Source organism: Aotus nancymaae, unplaced genomic scaffold, assembly GCF_030222135.1.
Source record: "Aotus nancymaae isolate 86718 unplaced genomic scaffold, 86718_ANA_hifiasm-v0.15.2.pri h1tg000062l, whole genome shotgun sequence".
Taxonomy (NCBI): domain Eukaryota; kingdom Metazoa; phylum Chordata; class Mammalia; order Primates; family Aotidae; genus Aotus; species Aotus nancymaae.
The window spans coordinates 735,978-746,167 of record NW_026988476.1 but is presented as its reverse complement, the minus strand read 5'-3'; positions in this window follow the sequence as shown (position 1 = coordinate 746,167).

Genomic DNA, 10,190 nt, shown 5'->3' with positions numbered 1-10,190 from the left:
TTTCCCCAGCAGCCAGCTAGATCCCTCAGAGGATGCCCCTGGCCCAGTGCTTTACCCTATTCCTGGATGGACCAACTCAGAACATTGGCTTTCTGAACTTGCAAAGCCAAGAGACAGACTTGGCCTGGGCTGGATCTCTAAGACATATGAGGTGCCCTGAGGGGACACTCGGCCTTTACCATCCCAGAACCCCCAAACTGAGGTGGCAGCAAAGTATCCTGGAGAACAGAGCCTGCAAGTGAGCCAGCAGGTCTGGGTGGGAATCTTGGCTCTTACATTTCCTAGTTGTGAGAAATTGCCCAATATTTTTGTAAAATAAAAATAATAATACTGAAAACATAAGGTTGTTAGGAAAATACAATGAGCACAAAGTAATTAGCACATAATAAACAAACAGGAGCAGTTATTTTAAAATCATTTTTGTCAGTATTAAGAACATCTCACAGTCCCCAGAAAACAAGTGAAAGAAGATATTGCTGTATCACACAGCCAACTCCTTGTTTCTGAGAAATAGCCTTTTCTCTCCACTCCATCTGTCCTACAAGGTTACTGCTGTATGGAGGCAGTGAAGAAGTGACTGATATATTTATAGCAGTTAGGGAAACCATATTTTGGATCTGGAGAACATCCCCCACTTAAAACCCTGTGCCGTAATAAAAGTTCAAAGTCCTTTCCTTGCAGCTTACCTTATGCTTTTTTCTTAAACTGCAGCAACAATGTCACATTGAGGTTTCTCTCTCTGTGCCAACAGCACTGTACTAAAACATATTTCTTACTAAATTTTGGTTGGAGGAAAATTATTCCTAAGTCATTTTTCCTATGGCCAAGTATACAGTAATTAAAACCTTATTTGTAAACAGGAACAAGAAATAATTTATAGCCTAGATGCAACCATTTCACTCTTTCATCAACTTACATATTTATGTGTTTGAATAAAACCCATGAATACTAACTGGCTCTTTATTTTAGTAAATGAAACTGTGGTGAGGAGTGAATTGATGGAGGAAAGCGTGGGGCACATAATTGAAAAATAAGATGGAGCAATGGATTTTGGATGCACGTCTGCCAGTGAATCATTCTGTGACTCTAAGTAAGTACAATGCTTCGTGCTCTGATTCCCCACCTGGAAAATTATGATAATATAACTATCTGCAAAGTAGAACATCAAATTCTATTTTTTAAAAAGAGAAGAACATCAACAAGTTTTTCTGGACTTTTGGATCCAAAGAAGCAAACATTCAAAATAGAGTCTAAGAAATGAGAATCCTTGTTTCAGGTGAGACTGAAACATTTTATCCTTAGTTAGCAGGATTTGTAATATTTTAAGAAGTCACTTTAAATCTAAGATTCTATCAAATTAATAATAGTATTCATATATTCTTTAGGCAAAGGGACAGATTAATAGATAATTTACTAAAGATTCCACACATTTGGCCAAGAAACAAATAAAAAATATCAATCTCATTAGTAACATAAAAATTACAAGCAAGGCTGGGCATGGTGGATGCATCACTTGAGGTCAGGAGTTCGAGACCAGCCTGGCCAACATGGTAATACCCCTGTCTCTACTAAAAATGCCAAAATTAGCCAGACACGGTGGCTGGTGCCTGTAATCCCAGCTACTTGGGAGTCTGATGCAGGAGAATCGCTTGAACCTAGGAGGTGGAGGTTGCAATGAACCGAGATCACATCGCTGCACTTCAGCCTGTGCAACAGAGCGAGACTGGGTCTCAAAAAAAATAATAATGATAAAAATGAAAAACAGTCTGATAATACAAACCTAGTTTTGGTGGGGGTGTGAGGAAACAAGCACATTATTGGTGACAGTACAAGTTAGTATAGTATAGGATTTGGGGGAAAAATCTGGTAGTAGTCGTAAAATTTTTAAACCTGCATGCCCTTTGACCAAGAAATCCTACTCCAAAAAATCTGTTCTACTCAAACACACTACGTAAGGATGCATATATGATGGTGTTTGTGACAGTGCTGTTTGCAGTAGCATGAAAAGGACACCTAAACATCTGCTAATAGAAAATGATTCAATAACTTATGGTACATCCTCATTACCACCTGCCATTGTTAAAAAGAATGAAGTAAACACCTCTGTAAAATTTTGTTAAGTCATTAAAAACAAGTTATAGAATAATACATAGAATATGATCTCATTTTTTGAAAAAATCGTGTATGAAAAAATATTCACTAAATGAGTAAGAGAAAGATGGCAGAAAAGTTAAGGGGTGACTTTTCATTTTTTACTTTATATACGTCCACATTCTAATTTTTATAGGAAGTATAAGTGATTTTTGTTGTTAAAATCATTTAAGACAGCATATAATTTTATATAAACAGGATTTTGCAACTCTCATCCTCAGCCCATGCCCCACACTGCATCAGGTGAACCTGATGCAACCTTCTGGATTTCTTGTTTTGGGAGGTGTTTTCCTATGAACAATGTTTCCTTCTAATTATCAGAATAAAAGAATATCCTTTTTTTCTTTTTTTGAGACAGAGTCTCGCTCTGTCACCCAGGCTGGAGTGCTCTGCTCACTGCAACCTCTGCTTCCCAGGTTCAAGTAATTCTCACTGCCTCATATTCCCGAATAGCTGGGATTACAGGCACCCACCACCACGCCTGGTTAATTTTTGTAATTTTAGTAGAGACAGGGTTTTGCCATGTTGGCCAGGCTGGTCTCAAACTCCTGATTTCAGGTAATCTGCCCTCGTTGGTCTCCCAAAGTGTTGGAATTACAGGCATGAGCCACCGCACCCGGTCCAGAATATTTGTTTACTATTGAAAAGGTGTAAAATACAGAAAAGTTAAAAAAAAAAAGACTAATCTCACTCTGAGATAAATTGTACATTTATTTTGCCATATTGTCTTTCAGTTTTTTTTCCACATATTTGAAAAGATTAAAAATCTATAGCATTATATACTGATTTTCCACTTAGCATTTTAGTATGCACATTTTCCTGTTATTAACCACTTTTTGGCAATTTTCATACTTATAAAATATACCACATTATGATGTCCTATCAGTTATTTAATATTGAACATTTTGATGGTTTCTAACTTTTTGCTATTATAAACTATGTATGTATGTATATATGTATATAGATACTTCATTGTATTTCTGATTATTTCATCAGGATAATTTATAGAAAAGAAGTGCAGGAGTTCCAGACTAGCCTGGCCAACATGGTGAAGCCCTGTGTCTACTAAAAATACAAAAAATTAACCAAACGTGGTGGCCCACATCTGTAATCCAAGCTCCTTGGGAGGGTGAGGCATGAGAATCACTTGAACCCAGGAGGTGGAGGTTGCAGTAGCCAAGATCCCACCACTGCATTCCAGCCTGGGCAACAAAGCGAGACTCTGTCTCAGAAAAAAAGAGAAAAGAGAAAAGGAAAAGAAAAGAAAAGAAGGAGAAGTGTACAGTTGCCATGAATATATATATATATATATATATATATATATATATATATATATTTAGAGACGGGGTCTCACTCTGTCACCCAGGCTGGAATGCAGTAGTGTGGTCATAGCTCACTGCAACCTTGAATTCCTGGGCTCAAGCAACCTTCCTGCCTTGGCCTCCCACATTGGTGGGATTACAGGTGTGAGTCACTGTGCCAGCCTGCCATGACTATTTTAAAGTCTCTCAATATACATTGTTAAATTAGCTCCTAGAAAGGCTGAATTAATTTGTACGTGTACCAGAAAAGGATCAGACTAAATGAAGCTTTGGCCATCCTACCCTGAATAATGGTTTTAATTTTAATTTGATAAAGAATGAAAGGAAACTTTGGCCTATTTCATAGGTAAAGATGAAAAGTTTTTAAACATATTTACTTGATTGTTCGTGTAGTAAAAAAAATTTAAATATATTTTATTCATTTGTAGTTTTAAAAAGAACATTTACTTCCATAGTCAAAAAGCATTATCATAGTTAACAAAAATAATACTAATTTCTTAATATTACCTAATATCTATTTCATAGTTAAATTGCATCAGTTGTCTTAAAAATGTCTTTTCTGGTTAGTTCAAAACAAAAGCCAACCCAAGATCATGCATTGCACCTGGTTGTTACGTCTCTTGAGATTCTTTTAATCTATGGTTTATTTTCTTTCTTTTTTTCTCCATACACTGACTTATTGAAGTTGCCTGCAGAATGTTTTATTTTTCAGGACTTTTCTGGTTGCTTGCTTATAGTACTGTTCAACTTTGTCCTCTATTCCCTGTAATGTTTGCAAACGGGCAGCTAGCTGTGAAAATGTGATAGATTCAAGTTAAATGTTTTTGGGAAAAATATATCATAGGTGCTATATGTAAATTTTCGGTGCCACAAAGAAAAGTCAGCACTGGGACAGAGGATCTCTCAGCAAGGCAATCTTTACTACCTGCAGAAAGGGTACCTTCGCCAGCAGTCTTGCCAGGAAAGTACAATGAACAAAGGAAAAGCAGACAAATTATTTATCCTTTACACATTTAGGGTCATCCTTACTGCTACACCTGATTTCTGTTGGTTGGAGCTAGATCTCACAATCTAAAACTGAACCTGATTGGCTAATAACTTAAAACTTTCTTCAAAAGGTAAAAGCAATGGATGACTAAAGTAAAAGAGGATGTCTAAATAAGGAAGGGACGGGAAGTTGCTTGTGAAAGGACTTAGAAAAATAATAGCATAAATACCTTGGTTAAAGTACAAGGACATAGAATGTACTATGTGCCTATGAGCGTGGCTAACAGCTACATAGGAAGGGCTTAACAAAGAGTTGTTTGCAAAATGCAAGAAGGCTTTGAAGAAAGTGTTTAAAACAAACTCTTATTTCTAACACTTATGATTTATTCTTTAACAAGAAAGGAAACTTTGAAGAGGAATTTTTCTACTTCCCACGATAGGTGATGTGGTATACTTGTTACTGGGTCACATCAGGAGACTGACTCATGATATCTTGTTGGTCAATAATGAGGGCCACTAAGATTGACTCCTGAATTACGGTAGTGGCAACCTGCTTCCTTCATGCAGGTGGGTTTTCTCCTTTGAATTGGACAGTAATTTGTGTGATATACTTTGGCACTATAAGAATTGGCACTGCTATTCACCTAATGACTTTACCAGCAATACTTAATTTCTGTCTAAATCACTGTTTTCATTTGGGGTTGAAAATGATGATATTCTAATTCTATCATTCCTTCTCTTATATTTATTTCCTGTTATTCTTTTAAGTCGAGATTTTCCTTCTCAACTGGAACTACTTGTTTACTCTGAAATGAAATACAACTTCTATTAATAGTAGAAAGGCAGGGTATTTCATTTTCCCCTTTAATTATCATTTAAATGTTTGTTGGCCATTTACAGTTCTTTAGCAAATTGTTTTCTCAGGTTTATTGCCTGTTTGCAATGGGAGTGTTCCTCATTTTCTTATTATATATGGGCATTCATTGTCATATATGGCATATATTTCTCTCAAAGTTGTTGTTACAATTTTAATTTTGTTCTTTTTTTATGTACAGATATTTTATACTTTTCAATCTGGTCTACTATCTTTTTATTTGTGTTTTGTTCATTGTTTTCATGCTTAGAAACCCTTTTTTATCCCAAAGCCAAATCCATCTTTATTTTCTTATAGCTATCTTATAGTTGTTTTATAGCTAATTTTTAAAACAATTATAGAACATGCTTATTTTAGAAATACCAATCCAGTCTTCTTATTACTCTGCTGAAAATCCACTGGTGTCTTCCCATTGCATGGAGGATGAAAGTCAAACGTAGCAGCTTGGCATATCAGCTCTTTAGAGCCTGGCCTTTCTTTTGGCTTCATTTCCTATCTACACACCTAGCAATAGCAGACCACTCGCAGTTCCCTAAATAGTTCCATGTGCCTATGCCTTACAACTATGGATTCTCTTTTCCAGGACCTGCCACAGTCTGCCTGATAAGTGATTATTCTTCCTGTAATTCTCAAATATCACCTTTTTTTGTAAAAAGTGTTCCATGTTTCTCTCTAGCTCCCTCCCCTTGAAATCCTCCCAGAGCCACTTGGTCAGGTTTTATTGTTATTTGTCTCATTTGGCTGCTGTCTTAGCCTATTTGTGCAGCTATAGCAAAATATCTCAGACTGGGTAATTTATAACAACAGAAACTTAGTTCTCACAGTTCTGGAAACTGGGAAGTCCAATATCAAGGCACCAACAGGTTTGATATCTGGGAAGGGCCTGATCTTGGCTTCCAAGATGGCACCTTGTTGCTGCATCGTCTAGAGGGGAAAATGCTGTGTCTCACATGGTGGAAGAGCAGAGGAGCACAAACCCACTCCCTGAATCCCTTTTGTGAGATCCTTCATGATTTGATTATCTCCTAAAGGTCCACCTCTTCATGGTATTACATTGGCAATTGAGTTTCAACATGTGAATTTTGGAGGACACATTCAGACCATAGCAGTTGTCATTATCTTTATAAATGTTTCTCTCCCCATCCTGTCAGTGCCTTAAAGGAGAGACGATATCATATTCACCATTGTCACTGCCTGGCACAGAGAGGATGCACAATGTTTGTTGAATATGTGAAGCATTAATTAAAACACAATGTTGAATAATAAACCATTTATACGATGGTGGAAATATTTCAGAATTTCCAAGATACAGATAAGAAACTTTTCTTTCTGTTTTTAAGAAATATTGCTGTCAAAGATGGTGCTAACTTGAAAGAAAAATAACATACTATAAATATGACATCTATATGTTAAGGGCAGCTCTAGACATGCAGTTTGAGAGACAAAGAAATGATGCCACGGTGACAAAACCACTGATACAAATGCAGGGTTGAGATATACCCTGCTTCCATCCCAGCCCCAGCCCCTCCAGCCCCTCCTTCTGACAGCTCTTTTCCCCTGTTCCAAGACTCAGAAATAATCCTACCCAAATACACATCTGCACCTTTCTCCCCTAGTAACTCTAACAGGAGTCTGGCGGTATAGGAGCTCCCTCAGACTGGCTACACAAAGGTGACTTCATAGTCTTAACTGCTTATCTCTTGTCACAGTTTAAAAGCCCAGGCCTTCCACAGAACTGGCTCACACACCAATAGAGCAATCTCAAAGTGCAAAAAAAAAACCATGGGATGAGGGGAGTGCTAGAAATAATCTTGATTATATATTATGAAAAATTAATGGTATGAAACAGTGCTGTTCAATAGAAATAGAATGTAAGCTACATATGTAATTTTTTCTAGTAGTTACCTTAAAAAAGTAAAAAGAAACAGATAACATCGACCATAATATACTTTAAACCACGTATCAAGATATTATCATTTCAACACATACAATCAATATTTTTAAAGTTCTACACTGCTTCAATTTTAAAACTTAATCCTAAAATAAAATTAAAATGATCAAAATTAATAAACTTAGTATTGATATAGTACTATCTAATTTACTGTCCATATTCAAATGTCATTAGTTGTCCAAATAATGTTCCTTATGGCTATTTTTTCCCCTAGTCCAGGATATAATTCAGAATTCTACATTGCTTTTAGTTGTCATGTCTCTTTCGTCTCTGTTAATCTGGAAAATATCCTCAGCCTTTCTTTATCTTTTTGACATTGACATTTTTGAAGGGTATGGGGCCATTTGTTATGAAAAATGTCTTTCAGTTTGGGTTACTTTAATGTTTCCATGTGATTATTTTCTGGTTTTGCATTTTTGGTGGGAATCCTACAGAAACAATGTACATCTGTGGCAGGCACGGAAATTCTCTGTCTGGATCCTCCTTCAAGGGAGGACTTGTCACCCAGCTGCAGGGAGAGTCAGCAGGTAGCCTCCAACTGATAGCTTTTTATTTGTGCTTCACTTTCAGAGAGCTACCTTATCATGCCCCTTGAAAAATCCACATCTGGTGACTTAATGAGGCAAGGATATAAAAAAGCCTGACCATTCTGATCTGATACAGGACCAAAGGTATCAGACATTTAAGATATATGGAGAAAAGAGTAGGTAGAGGGTAATGTATCAGATGGTTTTTTTTTTTTTTTTTTCTTTTGAGACAGAGTCTCACTCTGCTGCCCATGCTGGAGTGCAGTGGCATGATCTCGGGTCACTTCAGCCTCCGCCTCCTGGGTTCAAGCGATTTTCCTGCCTCAGTCTCTCGAGTAGCTGGGATTACAGGTGCCTGACACACCTAGCTAATTTTTTCTTTTTTTTTTTGTATTTTTTAGTAGAGATGGGAGTTTGGCCAGGCTAGTCTCAAACTCCTGACCTCAGGTGATCCACCGCCTCAGCTTCCCAAAGTGCTGGGATTGTAGGCGTGAGCCACCGTGCCTGGCCTAGATGGCTATTGTTGAACACCACTGAGACTCTACATAGAAATAGAATCAACAGCTAAGAGTGAGTAACAGGCAATTGAAAACGAAGTGTGAAAGACAGATTCTCCTTTCAAGCGATTCTCCTGCCTCAGCCTCCCGAGTAGCTGGGACTACAGGTGCCTGCCACTACACCGGAATTTTTATATTTTTAGTAGAGATGGGGTTTCACCATATTGGCCAGGCTAGTCTCAAACTCCTGACCTCAGGTGATCCACCCGCCTCAGCTTCCCAAAGTGCTGGGATTACAGGTGTGAGCCACCACACCTGGCCCTAATATATATTTTTAACTTACCATATTCTATCTTCAAATACAGTTACACCACTTCATGTATGGTGTTAAAAACCTTGTAACAGTATATATTCATTCCCCCTTCCCTTACAATGTCATTAACATATGTTTTGCTGCTTCATTTGTTATAAACGTTTTTATTTTTGTTACACTTTTGCTTTAAATGATTAATTACATACATTTTCAAAAGAAGAAAAAATTTTATATTAATTCATATATTAACATTTTCTGGTATTATTTGTTCCTTTTGTATGAATTTGAGTTTCTATCTAGAATCATTGTCATTCAATCTGAAGAACTTTCTTCAACATTTATTATAATTCAGGTATGCTGGCAACAAATTCTCTTCATCTTTTGTTTACCTGAAAATGTCTTTATTTCACTTTTGTTCTTTTTTTTTCTTTTCCCTGACACAGAGTCTTGCTCTGTCACCCAGGCTGGCGTGCGGTGGCACAGTCCTAGCATACTGCAGACTTGACCTCCCAGACTCAAGCAATCCTTCCACCTCAGCCTCCTGAGTAGCTGGGCCTACAGATACATGCCATCATGTTTGGCTAATTTTCTCTTTTAATTTTTTTATAGATACAAAGTCTCACTATCTTCCTCATGCTGGTCTTGAACTCCTGGACTCAGTTAATCCTCCCATCTTGGCCTCCCAAAGTTCTGAGATTATAGGCATGAGCCACCAAGCCTGGCTGCACTTTCATTTTTTGAAAGAAGTTTTCCTAGATATAGAATTCAAACTTGACAGAGTTTTTACTTTCAGGACTTTAACATTTTTATTTCATTATATTTTGGCTTGCTTTCTTTCTGATGTGAAGAGTGAAGTCAGTAGTACTTCTTATCTTTGTTCTGTATATGCAAGGTAGTTTCCATGTTTCTCTGGTTGTTTCTAATATTTTCTTTTAATCATTGATTTTCAGTATTTTGAGTGTAATATGCCTTGGTGTAGCTTTTTTGGCATTTATCCTGTTTGAGATTAGTTTCTTTCTTTTTTTCTTTCTTTTCTTTTTTTTTTTTTTGTCAGAGTCTTGCTGTCACCCAGGCTGGAATGCAGTGGTGTGATCTTGGCTCACTGGAACCTCTGCTTCCTGGGTTCAAGCGATTCACCTGCCTAAGCCTCCTGAGTGGGTGGTACTACAGGCATGTGCTACCATGCCTGGCTAATTTTTGTATATATACATTTTTTTGAGACGAAGTCTTGCTCTGTCACCCAGGCTGGAGTGCAATGGCATGATCTTGGTTCACTGCAACCTTTGCCTCCCAAGTTCAAGCAATTCTTCTGCCTCAGCCTCTTGAGTAATTGGGATTACAGGCATGTACCACCACGCCTACCTAATTTTTATATTTTTGGTAGAGATGGGGTTTCACCGTGTTGGCCAAGCTGGTCTCGAACTCCTGGCCTCAGGTGACCCGCCCACCTTGGTATCCCAAAGTGCTGGGATTACAGGTGTGAGCCACTGCACCTGACCCAGTTTATTTTCTTGAATCTATGGGTTTATATATATATATTTTTATCAAATTTTGTAAAATTTTGGCCA